The sequence below is a fragment of the Antechinus flavipes genome, chromosome 4 (genome assembly GCF_016432865.1).
Source record: "Antechinus flavipes isolate AdamAnt ecotype Samford, QLD, Australia chromosome 4, AdamAnt_v2, whole genome shotgun sequence".
Taxonomy (NCBI): domain Eukaryota; kingdom Metazoa; phylum Chordata; class Mammalia; order Dasyuromorphia; family Dasyuridae; genus Antechinus; species Antechinus flavipes.
Window position 1 is genome coordinate 298,610,609 of NC_067401.1, and position 13,732 is coordinate 298,624,340.

General features: G+C 38.3%; 1 protein-coding gene and 1 pseudogene across 1 annotated transcript in view; one reads left to right on the forward strand and one right to left on the reverse strand.

Annotated features, from left to right (window-relative positions):
• The window catches only part of CEP85L (centrosomal protein 85 like), a 236,514-nt gene extending 223,816 nt beyond the window's left edge, over positions 1 to 12,698 (reverse strand). Inside the window, exon 1 of the mRNA XM_051997622.1 lies at positions 12,603 to 12,698. The gene's annotated coding sequence lies outside the window, so the exon portion shown is untranslated. The remainder of the gene's footprint in view (positions 1 to 12,602) is intronic.
• Positions 12,667 to 13,732, forward strand: part of LOC127561526 (uncharacterized) — a 94,021-nt pseudogene continuing 92,955 nt past the window's right edge.

Below are 13,732 nucleotides of genomic sequence, written 5' to 3' on the forward strand. Positions count from 1 at the left end.
TCTCACCAACATAGGATTGTTCATAGGAAAATTACTGGCTCCTTGTGTTTGTTTAAAGCTTTGGAGGGAATTAGCTTTTAAACCTTTGAATATACTTTTATCCTTCATATATCTTCATACTTCAAATGCCTTTGTGCTCCATGTGAATAGCTTGTTATGGGGCACTATACATAAATCTATGAAAGTGCAAATCTCTAGGAATCAAGGGAAATCAATTACTTTCTAAGCAATATTGCAAAAGGAGGGATAATATGACAATCTGTATGGAAGGAAAAGCCCTTGTTTTCCATTTCTAAATCTTGCATTTATTTTCTGTTAACAGAATCAGAAGTAATTAGACAATTTTTCTAAAAAGCCTTCTGTGCTTTCAAGAGAAGTGCTAGGTTGTTTTTTCCTCTTTAATTATTGATACCAGCTGGAGCCTAAACCAGACAATCTTACTGGTAGGCTCAATATTAGTTTCTCCAAACATTAAAAAAAAAAAAAATAGCAACCAAGAAAAAAAATCATTTAGTGCCTGAAGACACATTTATACTATAAAAACTAAGTCAATTTTTTGTAGTAATTTCTCCCTGAAATACTCCCTCGGGCTACAAGAAGTTAATATGGCATAGTATGAGTCCAAAAATAAAAGCTTCCACTATTTACTTCTCTGTAGCCCAGTATTCACAGCAGAATTAAGCTTAATCATTTTTTGGGAATGATATCTTAGGACTATTATTTTAATTATTAGATATTAGATCTGGTCCACCTTATGTACTAGGTTTTCTCTTGATATTCCATATTCATAGATAACTATGTTGTCATTTTTACTATACAATACAGTTATTAGAATGTGAGTTCCTTGAGGGCAGGAACTGTCTTTAGCCTCTTTTTGTTTCCCTAGTATTTAGCACAGTTGCCCATTAATTTTACTGATTGATTTTATTGTTACTATTATTGGGGGAAAGTTTATTGAGTTTGCACAGTCTTCTCTATTCCTTTTTAGGTTCTTATTTGGTAGATCTTCTGTTTTTGTCCTCGAAGATTTCTTCTACCTCTCCATTCCTGTGTCTGTATTTCAATGAGATTGTCTAGTGGACAGTTGCCATACAGATATTTTTGGCAATCAATAAATATTAAATAAAAATTATGAAAACTGAGTAGATGTCTGGTCTCCAAAGCTGGTCACAAACAACATATGGTTCCCAGAGAAACAGATAGTACGATTAACTGGTGTCTGGTGTGTACCACCTCAACTATCTGAAACAATAAAAGCTGCTTCTTTCACCCTCAAAATTCAAAATGAAATATCCCCAACAGAACATGATCTACTTTAAATCTGAATGGATCTGTTCCTCCTCATTAATGACTTCTGATAAATGCTCTGGTTTGGCTTTGACATTTATCTAACAGCAGGAGCTCATTATCCTGTGGCAACCCTATGTTCCACAGACATGATCTCTTAATTGAATCCACATCTACAGTGAAAATAAAATAAAATACTGTCACAAATCACTATAAATGACAACCTACCTTTAATTCTGCTCTGAGACCAGAAGAAACAGAGAAGTCTCCCTCTTGCTGGCTAACTGAAGAGTACATGTAGTTTGCTCTTATATAAATTAGATTTATAACATTTGGGATGAAGGAGAGAACGATCAATCTCTTGCCATCTATTAAATATACAGCTGAGGAGCAAAAGTTGGTAATTTGTATTTATTATTCTCTTAAAGAAAACATGTACATCTTTTCTAAAAATTTGGTGACTACAATATTTGAAGACAAACAAAAAGAATCAGACTTTATATAGGATAAAGGTTATTTGGAAAGAAAAACAAGAAATTCATTCCAAAAATATATCTTGGGAAAATGAGACACCAAAGATTAAGCAATTTACTCAAAATGAAAAAGAAGGAGAATTTCTTAACTATTAGGAAACTTGGGTACTAGTCTCAGTCATGCTATTTACTACTTGCATGAAGTCACATTAACTTCCTGGGCCTCAGTTTCCACATCTCTAATGATAATAACTGACAGTTATTGTTCCAAACTTGTGTGGGGAACTATGATGTGGGGAACTTTCTCACTGACCCAGAACAGCCCATAATGTATTGTTTTAACAGAATTGTCTGGGGATTGTTGTTCAGTCATTTTCAATCCTATCTGATTCTCAAAGACCCCATTTGGGATTTTCTTGCAGATATTAGAATGGTTTGCCATTTCTTTCTCCAATCATTTTACAGATGAGGAAACTGAGGAAAACAGGATTAAGTGACTAGCCTAGGGTCACACAGCTAGTAAATGTCTGAGGCCAGCTTTAAACTCAGGAAGATGAGTTTTCCTGGCTCCAGGCCCAGCACTTGACCTTGCCTAGAGAACTATATGGCATCACAGGGCCAGTATATGGCAAAGGCAGGATTTGAGCACTAATTTTTCTTGTCCTTTACACTCCTTGCTTAATTTTTTTTTTTTTAACTCTTCAATAGTAGTTTATTTTTCCAATTACAAGTAAAGATAGTTTTCAACTTTCATTTTATAAGATTTTGAGTTCCCAAATTTTCCTCCTCCTTCTTTTACTTTCCCCTTCCCCTAAGACAAACAATCTGACATAGGTTATACAATAATTTTAAACATATTTCTATATTAATGTTTTATCATACTACTTCTTGACAGACGTTATATAGCACTTTAAAGTTTACAATTTTTTTTACATGGATTTTGTCACTTGTGCTTCACCAATAATCCTGTGAGGTACCCGCTGAAAGAACTAGAATCCCCATTTTAGAGACTTGAAGACAAAGACTCATAAGGACCACAGTCACATAACCAATAAATACCAGAAGCAGTTCAACCAAAGCCCTCCAAACTCCAAATTCAACACTTATCTCACCATTCCTTGCTATCTCTCATAAGGGAGAAAATGAGGGGTTTGTACTAAGTAGCCTTCACCACTCGAAAATTCAGTAAGTCTAACTATTATTTCATTTCAGTATTGTCCTCAGTTCCCTAGCTCAACAAACTCTTAAATTACCATAAACATTATGGAAAAGTACAGAGCATTCTCTGATGCAAACATATAGAGCCACAAAAATAAAACAATTATGTATATGTAAATGAAATAATTACATGCCTACCTGCATAGTATCATGTGACAGTCCCATAGCAAAGATTTATGGAGTTCCCACAACATACAAACCTCTGTATTAGGCACCATGAAAAGAGCATGAAGAAAACAAAGAGTTGTTCTATTTTGCTTGTAACATATTAAGTTTCTTGACTTTATCTTGAAGTCAGCTCTGTTTCATAGCACTAAGGTATGGGCCAAAATGATTTCGAGTATTTATTCTGGACTAGATTGCATCCAAAGATCTTATAAGAATTATTGGTTAATTCCAAGGATACTCTTAGAGTTGAGATTCATAGACAGGCATCCCTTGAACAAACCACTACTCTGAGCTATCATAAGGAAAAAATTTGGACTGGATAACTTGAGGCTTTTTTTGAACAAGGTCATTCATGGTCTGAACCCATACATCTCAGGGATCATTTGGCCTTTGAATAGAAGACTCATTCAGCATCTTCCTTCATGGTAGCTTCTTCTACAAATGCTCTCTAGCCTTTTATGGTACCTTTGTAATGGGGATAATCCCAAACAATCCACCACCAACTTACTTCGCATTTCCTACAGACCATGCATGGACTTGAGTTTAAACGCCATTAAATTTCCATTTTTCAATTCTCTTCCCATTTGCTAAGAATACAAACATTGTGAGGTTCTCAGAACAGTGAGGTGGGGAGAAAGGACCCTCTCCAGGATCTATAGTGAGTGCTTACATGCACTAAAGCAAGGGCTCATCTTGGGGAGCCTGACTTGAGTTCTCAAAGTCTCTGTCTTTTCTGTTATAATGTTCTTTCTCTAAACTTAGGTAACTAAACATCCATCCTGAGCAGGAAATTTTCAGCCTTAGAAGCAATTATGTAAGAGAGAGAGGTTAGGAATTCTGGAACCCTTGGAGTAGAGCTGTATAGCAGCAGGAATTTTCTGCAACTACATGCAAAATGGTCACCTACGGAAGCATTAAGCCCAACCCACACCTGATTGTAAACAGACATGGAACTTTAGGGAGTTGTATGGATAATGAAGGGGTGAGGTGAAGGAAAATGGCTGTTTATCAGTTTTGCAAAATATTTTGTGCTCATGACTAATGTGGAAATGTTTCCATGATTGAACATATATAATCTATATCAGACTGCTTGCCTTCTTGGGGAGGGAAGGGAGAAAGAAAAATTGGGAATTTAAAATCTTATAAAAATGGATGTAGAAAACAATCTCTACATGTAATTGGAAAAAATAAAATGTTGTTTACAAAAGAAAAAGTTTTGTGCTTTGACCTTCTTAAGTAACATCCTCTAGGAAGAGTATAATGGGAGATATAGACAAATGTTTCATTCTCTAAGTCTTGTCAATGCACCCTTATGAGTCTTTGTGTTTCAAACACTTTTTCTGTAAAGAGAAAACTAAAAGCTGCTCTATAAGTTTTATGGTGTACATTGAGTATCTTTGGACTCCCGAAATAACTCTAAACATGAAGTATATATAAGCTTTAAGTCATTTTTTTCTGGGACTCTGGAATAAATTTGTAAAGAATCAGAGAATGAGGGAAAGCCTAGCTCTATTCTGGAGGCTAGGCTTCTCAAGAAATAATCAAGAAAGTATAAGCCTAGATTTGTGGGCCCAAGTAGTAGGAGAGAGCATTACAATCTTGCTTTATAATTATCTCTCATTTCTATGATATTTTTCTTCACGATTTTAAGTACTTGTTACTAGAATTTTTATTTTATTCTCTGCACTGATTTTAAAAAAAATGTCTCCCCTAGTTATTTTTCTTCATCTTATCTACCTTTTTTTCTCCTTTTTGGTCCTTTTCCCTCTTTATTCTTTTGTATGTTCATGTTTCCTTAGTAGTTTTATGTGCTGCTATTTCCTGTGCCCAGTTCAGAACATCAGCTTCCTGTTGCTAGGAAACAGCTCCCCCACAACCCTCTTTCACTCTCAATCTGCTCCTGGGCTGCTGTTACAGGCATAAATGGGCTAACAGCAAGTGACAGTGAGGTCTCCTCTTTATATTGCTACTATGAACACCCTTCTATTTCTCATCTCTTCTCAGTTTCTGATTTCTCTCTCCATCTAAAAACTGTACCAAGCTATGACATTAACAAGCATAGAAAAGCCAGTGGACCATGTACAATAAGAGGGATAAATTGTTTTCTGTGACAAAGAACTAATAAAAGCTGGGGAATGTACACACACACACACATATATAAAATATTTAGCTACAAAAAATCATGTGCACTAATTCAGAACATTTCCATGGACTCAAGAAATTCCTTCTCCTATTGTGGTTTTCTTTAGCAATATTACTCTCTTGAAAATTACTATTACACACTTTGTTTGAAGACAACATTTAAAGAATATGTTGTTGACAAGATTATCCAATGTTAAAACTAAAAAAAAAAAATTTTTTTTTGAGAGTTCATCACAGAGCTCTGGAAATACTCATCCTTCCCAAGATTATATTTCTGATATGATATTCTAACTTTGCCAATGCATCTAATTAAGGGTGTATTAGGTGTTCCAGACTTATTCTTAGTATATTCCAAGTTCTTTGGCAAGATGTTAAAAGTATGGTAGAGTGATTACTACAGATGGTAGAAAATTGATGCACAAAAACAGAGATACAAAAGCTTTATTCCCAAAATTCTACAAATAATTTCTTTCTTGCCTGGAAAATTTGTACCTCTCTTTATGCCATTTATACAATGGCAGGGAAATCTGTCCCAATTAACCCTGCTAACCTCAGGAACTGTTATCACTCTTTTTACTCAGTATTTTATGCAGATTTTTGTACTTTAATTCATATTTGTTTATATTTTTTTTATTAGAGTTACTAAATTCTTTGGGTATGTATGCACGTGAGTGTGTGTGTTTGTGTGTATGTGTGTGTGTGTCCTATCTCCTCAATTATGGTCAAAACTTCTTGCAAGAAGTACTGTTTCTTCTATTTTTAGCACCATATAAGAGAGACAATTTTGCTATCATAGAATCAAGACAGGGCACTGTGCCTAGAATTAGGAAGACTAGCATTAAAATCTGATCTCAATTACTTATTAGTAATGGACAAATCACTTTCTTTACCTCTGCTTCAATTTCTTCACAGGGAAAACGGCAGTATATCAAACAAAAGAAACAGGATTTTTTTTGGTATTAAATTTATAGCTACCCTGGAATTGGATCTCTAGAGATGAATTATACATCTTTTTTCTTAAAAAATGTATTCTCTTCCTCAAGTTCCTACTCAACTTATACCCAAATATGAGGTTTATTATATATCAGTTCTATTTTGTATTACAGATATTTGTATGTCATTTCTCATCTACTATATCCAGTCGGAAAATTTTCTGGGCCAGTTTCCTCATTTGTAAAATAAGGGGGTTAGATGGATTAGATGGTCTCTAACATCTCTTTTAACTCTTAATATGTAATCTTATTAGATTATAGACTCTTTGAGGAAAGTTACTTGAGCATCATACCCAGTATGTTGCTTTCATGTTGCTTTGATAATAATAAATGTTTATTGAACTGAACTGAACTATCACACCCAGGTAAAGCAGGCTAAAAAAAAATCAGACACGAAAACCCAAACTAAAATTAATTCCATTCTTTTATTAGGTGTGCATCTGAAGTTGAATAAAAGTCATTGTCCTGAACATCTATCTGATTTAGGGTTAAAATTTCTTTGTAACATCTGTTTAACCCTAATAAGAATCCCATGCCTTCAAAAATTCATTTCAAGAGAATCTGTTGTAAATCCAATTCACTTGTATGTCACGGCATTGCCTCCCTGAAGTCATGGTCCTCTTTGAAAACGAAGAACAAACAACAATGGACACAGTTTTGCTGTCTTCATAGAACAAGACAGCTAGGGCTTTCCTTTTCTATGTCAATGAGTATTCTGAATGTCATTTTTGTGAGTAACTACCTTAAAGTATTTTTAGAATGTATGACCAGAACTGGAACTGGAAAACTGCTAAAGGTTCTTTTTAAGGAGCTTGTCCTCTGAGCTACTGGAGTATGCTGGGAGTTTCAGAAAATTTTAATGTGGTTTTTGCCTTTTACATCAGCAATCTTAACCATTTGAATTTCTTCCATGCATTACTAGTCATTGCAGTGATGGAAAAGGTCTTCTTAAATACATAATGCCCATCTGTGCATTGCCTCCGATTTCTTTCATTTCCTTTTAGCAAAGTCAAAAAAAATAACAACATAATCCCCACGCCAACACCAATTTCATATCATATTAATTTCCTCTTTCACTTTATATTTTTTGAAATTGTGGTTGAAGGACAAATAACCTCTGTGAGTAGGAGTTGCTCTGCTGAGGACCTGTCAACGGAGCGAGTTTGCTTTTCTTCTTCTTTGTCTCCCTCTCTCTCCCTTTTCTTTCTCCTTTCCTTCTTCTATATCTTGGGGTTCACAGGCTAGCTTTCTTTCTTAAGGAACCCAAATCACTATGGCTCTCAACAAAAGGCCCCAGACCAAGTGCCCTGGGCCTCCTGCCTCTTGTTCTGTCTCTGAATGAATGTAAAGGGCAATAATTTTTGTTTTGATCAGAAACCCTGAGTGCCTTCCCCTCCCAGATTGCCTTTTCTTTTCTTTTCTTTTTTTTTTTTTTGATTGAGTAAAAGAGGCCATTCTCTGTTTCATTTCTTACCCAGCCTTAAGCAATGAATGATCAGTTGCCTCAATCAACCTGTAGAAACCCTTAGCTTAAAAAAGGTCAAATTCTCATACTGATGTAAAATAATTTTGGGGTCCTCTGACCTTGCGGCTTCCATGCTAAAGAGTCCTTGGTCTTCTGACTTGGGAATCTGCCTCAGGAGACTGAGCACACCCAATCTACCTGAAGACCACCCTTAATTAATCTGGAGATTATTTCCTAGCCCTGCCCCTTGAGCTATAGAATTAACATATCTATGATTGAAAGCTATATAAGTGTATCACCTAGGTACAGTCTCTTTACTGAATTTGCTTAGAATTCAGTCCACTCAATCATGGTGTCACATTGCTTTCAATAAAACTTTGCCCCTTGACTCATTTGAGTTACCTCACAGCACTGCCTGGGACTTTTGGGGTTCCCCTTCTCAACCTCAACAGTACTTCATCCAGGGCCATCTCCAGTCATCTTGATCTATACCTTGCCACTGGACCCAGACTGCTATGAAGGAAAGAGTGATCTCGTATGGCCCTCCTTCATTTAATCCAAGTCACTTACATGTACATCACTTCCCTGATGTAATGATCATCATCCAGAATGAAGGACAAACAACAAAACATTTTGAAATATTATCTCATTGACTCCAGCAAATGTTTTTTTGATAGAGGTCCTAACTGAATTTGCAAATTCAATCATTTAACCTTATTATTAGCAATAATTGAGCTTTTGGATCCAGTCTTCCAGGAGTTTGAACTCTCCAATTTAGAAGGTATAGTACAACTGGAATTCTAATCACAGAATCCTAACTGAAAGAGACCTGAAAAGGTCATGTACTCTATTTTGGTCTCTGGACTAAGGAGTGAAAACCTGTATTCTATGATGGAAGTGATTGATCACGATGTAAAGACAATGAATTGAACACTAAAATTCCTTTACTTAGTCAATTATTTTTCAATACCTCAAGGTAAGTGTTAGCTATAGGAACACTCAGGTTTTCCTTCTGAATCCAACTGCATTCAAGAAATTGTAAATATAGAACTGGGTTGAGAATTAAAAGAATAGGGTTTGAATTTTGGTGTTGCTCTCCAATGCTTGTGTGACATTAGACTAGCTATTTAACCTCATGGTGATGCGGGTGTGGTCCCTTTATCAATCCAGGATTCACAAATCCTGATCCCTTTGAATTCCAATAGAAGATCCTGGCCTGTCCCAGCCCCACCCAGATCTGAGCCAACTTGGGACTGCACCCATAGGCCCCTCTAGCTAAATCTCTCATTATAAAAGAGTTAAGCTGGAATCCTCTCTTTGTAGAGGTTCCACACATGCTAGCCTTAGGCCTGGTATGCCAGGGATCTCTGTCCACTGAACTCTGTCCGGTACCCTTCTTATCTCTACTTTCACCTATTTCCTTAACTATACTTTAACCTTACTTCCAAACCCTATAATAAACCTTTTATCCATCTAGCTTTTTGGGCCAATAAATTCCTTTATTGGGGATTCTAGACCTCATTTAACTACGTATCCTTGCGCTGAATCCAAAGGGGTTGCAGGGGAACTCTATTTGACTCCCTGTATCACAAACAAGCCACTAGACCTCAATTAAACCCTAATTTCATTTAGGTACCCCATATCTAGACCTCATCAATGAGACCCCAGTTTCTTCATCTGCAAAAATGAGGTGATTGCACTAGAATCTAGGTATTCCGTTATCTGTAAAATCCTTTCCAGCTTGAAATCCTATTAACTAACTCACCAGAACAAATTTAACATACTTCAGTTACTATGGTTCTCACTCTATTGTGCTTAACTATATTCTGAACTCCTAGGGGAATATTCACTGAAATCATGAGAGATTCACAGCTGGAAACATTCTACCTAGTAATATGGTTTCCTTATCTGTAAAATGGGAATAGTAAAATCCTGCAGTACCTACTTCATAGGGCTATTATGACAATGAAATGAGATCAAGTATGTGATGTGTTTTGTAGACCATAAAACTATGTAAATGTCAGCTATTATAAATTATCATTATAAAAAAAAAACACTAGGGTAATAAAACCCACAGGTGCAGAGCCTTTCCTAAAGACAATATAAGCAGAATATGAGCTTCATAATTTAAGGGGAAAAAAAGGCAAAGGGGATTTGGGTTGGCTTTTTAAGGAAGAGATTCAAAATAGATGAAAACATTGCGTTGCTAGGTTCTGTTTTTGAGCAAAAGGATTAAAACATCATAGAATATCCTCTGATTCAAATCTCCTCATTGTCTAGCTGAAGAACCAGAGCTTTACAGTGAAGGGTACTTCATGTGTTGTTCATTTATGTTTTTAATAATTAAGCACATAGTCCAAGGTTTTAGATCAGTTTAGTGACATACGCAAGGTCAAATATAAAATCCTCTTGGGTTTTAAAGCCCTTTATAAATTGGCTCTTTCCTACTTTTCGTCCTTTTTTACATCTTCTACTTCAATGCAGTCACACACACACACACACACACACACACAAATAAATAAATAAAAATTGAAAATAAAAATAACAGTGACAGCAGCTTTTTCCCGTGCTCTTCCTCATACACTTACTCCAACCTTCACTTTCACTGAGGATTCCCCATGCCTGCAAATCTCTCCCTTCTCCCTAGTTCCTCCAAAACTCAGCTAAAGTCTTACTACTTCCCATTTGTAGATTTGGATAAACATACGTTGAGATTCTGGAGTGCAGTCAAGACATTCTCTATACTGAGCCACCAAATTGGTGGGGTAGGCTACCAAATGATGGAGGATGGGATGGTACCCAAAAGTATATTGGAGTTACCAAAGTGTCAGAAGTCCTCTCCAAAGAATTTGTAGACTTAACAATCTCCCAAATCAAGGAGTAAAGATGTTATTATGCTGCTAAGAATGAGTTAAATGGTTCTACATCATAACTTGCTTTTATACAATAAAGATCGGGTTTCCAGGTATCTTCACCTGAGGTGGAGCTGTAATCAAAAGTCTACTAGAACAAAAAAAAACTACTTAACAAAAAGCCCATTTAAGACTGAGATGATCAGTGCTCCTCCTTATTTGCCTCAGAGAGTATTATATCCTATCAATGCTTCAGGCTTTCTCTGCTAAGGTTTCGTGAATACCCAGGACCTCATTCTACATATAGTGGAAGATCCTTAGGAATAGGAACAATTTTGGGGGAGGCTTGTTTTGCTTTTTTTTGTTTTTGGGGGGAGAAGGATGTCTTTCTTTGTATTCCTACTGTTCAGCACTGTGCCTGACACATAGTAGGTGCTTAATAAATGCTTGTTGACTTTTTAAAACAAATTCCATAAAGACATCACTTGAAGAGTCTGTGTTCAGAAAAACTCAAATAATCCCCTCTAGGTTAGATTCCCTCTAGGTTAAAGACATTTTTTTGTCACATTAGGTTATCATACCTACAAGATAACATTCTGTGGTATTAGCACTTATATTTATGTTCGACTCAAAGGAGTTTGAAACTTGTCCCTGAAACTTACTACTTAAGTGAATTTAGGCAAGTCCCTTAACCTCAGGTTTTCTCTCACGCCATAAATATGACGTTTGGAGGAGATTATCTAAATCTTCTTCCAGTTCTAGAGCCTATGATCACATTTCCTCTTCTGTTATTTATCACAAAAGAAAAACCAAGTTCAACTCTTACACTAAACAATGCTAATCTCACTTTGGCTCTCTGGCTGAAGGAAAAGGTCAGACTCCACTAACTTACGAATATAAATAGCTAATTGAAGTGCCAATCAATTTGGGAAAATTGGACAAAAAGCTGGGGAGGAAGAATGGGGTCCTAGGAAGACAAGATTTTTTTACTTAGTTCAAAAAAAAAAAAAAAATACTCGGAGCCACGGATGCTCTATTGCAACACGGAAATAAATATGCCTGCAAAAACTGGCAGGAAGGAGAAATTGGGTGTGCATAAGTTCCTCTGAAAAATAAGACTTTTACCTCCAAACTCACGTTCACTAAGGGGGAACTTTGAGAAGAGCAGAAGTCTAGCAGAGGGCTTTGGGAGGGAAAAATGAGAATATTCCCCGAGCCTTACAGTCGCCTGGCTGCCCTCCCACATCACCAGCAAAACAACTGCTTAGCAACCCACGTTTTCCCATAACATTTCTCTCACTCATTGTTGTCCGCCCAGAGGACATACGTTCACCCACTATCCCCACCTCTGCCTGCTCCATTTGCTCTTCCACCCAGCAAACAAGTTCCGTTTTTGGTACTACTGCAGGGATGTTAAGAAACAGTTCCAGCATGTACAAATGCATCCCATAGCACCTACAACCCGTACGTGTACTCTCAACTGGCTGCAGACTTGGTGCACGGCCGACTCGGTTGCTCGTTGCCCCTCCCTCATTTCCTCTTATAAAAACAGGAAATAATAACTATACGAAAGAACGCCACCCCCTCCTCCATTCCCCCACCCGTAGCAAAGTTCAAATAACCTTTATTCTCTTTAGAAATCTTACGAAAGGGTCCCCAGTTGTCCCCTGGACTGCACCTGGGGTTCACCCCGGGACTGAAAGAACCGTTACTTATGACTAGCATCCCAGCCACCTTCCGAAAGCCCCTTTGGGGGGCTTCGTCTCCCCTACGGCTATCACTTCCAGGAGGATATACCTTAGCCCAAACTCCCGCCCCCGCCCCGGCAGACAGGTCCCTGGGCATCTTGCCCAGGTTGCAGAGAACGTCTCACTACCCGAGCGTGCTCGTGCGTGAGCACGGTTCCGCAGGGGGACCCAGCGCCCCCCACCACGCCTCTACCCCCGACGCTGCGGTGGAAGGGAGAAAAAGGCGAACTGTTTCTGAGTTAAAGAAACAAACTCACTTTCAATGGGCTTCTCGGGGCGAGGGCCGGCTCCACGTGATAGACAGGAAATGAGTGCTGACGGATGAGGGGAGCGCGGAGCAGGTCACGCCAGGAGAGCGCCCACTCCACCTCGGCACGCGTGCTCCGCTCGCCGGTAAGCAGAGCACGGCGGCCCTCCAAGCACACGTCAGGCTGCCGGGCTGCAGCGGGGCTGCGCTGCGGGGCCGAGCTAGGCCGGCCGGCCGCCGAGCCCCGCAGGGACTGCGGCGCCAACGCACACCTGGACTCGGTCGCACGAAGAAGCTGAAGCCTGCTGGACTCGAGCCCGTGATAGAGGCTCTCGATGGCTTCTCACTCTTGGTGCTTGAGCCCTGCAGAGGAAGGCTAGCAATGATGTCTTATTTCCCCCTCTATCGGTCTAAGCCCTGCTGTCACCTTTAAGAGCTTAGAGTGTCACACACAGTGGAGAGGCCCCCACAGAGCTTCTGAAACCAGGAGACTGCCAGTCCCCAGGGCGGGAAAGCCAGGTCTCCATCACTGGGCGCTTTCCTATTCTCAGCGGGGATGCCTTAGCTCTGTGCCGGCTGCTAGACAACAGTGTAAGCGTAAAGATCTCCTATGCGCTGGGAGCTGGGGCAACAACCCTTAAAGAAACAATCATTGTGTAGAAAAGGTGCAGAACAGCTGGCCTGGAATGGAACACGCTGGAGCTCTATCTGCAACTGTGTGACCCTCCTCTTGTCCCTTAATTTCTGAGAGACTCAAGTTTCCTCATCTGCCAAGTGGCTATCTGAAACTGGAAATGAACCTTATAGAATTTAATCCAACCCTCTCAGTTAACAAATGAGGAAACTGAGATCCAGAGATAAAATTTTGCCATACCAAGATTACACAGCTAGTGAGTTGTTAGGAGAAAGTGTAAGAGCCAAGATTCAAATCCAGGTCCTCTGTTGCTAAAGGGCTTTTTCTTTTTCTTTCTTTTTCTTTTCTTTTCTAGTTTATAATTTACTTGGAGAGAAAAGACCCACAAGTAAAAAGCTCGATAACAATGTTTGTTTTGATAACAGCTAAATATGAGTGTTATAGAAAATAGACACCAGAGACTCTGAAAAAGAATTTACTAAGACTTTTTCATGTCTAATAATAAC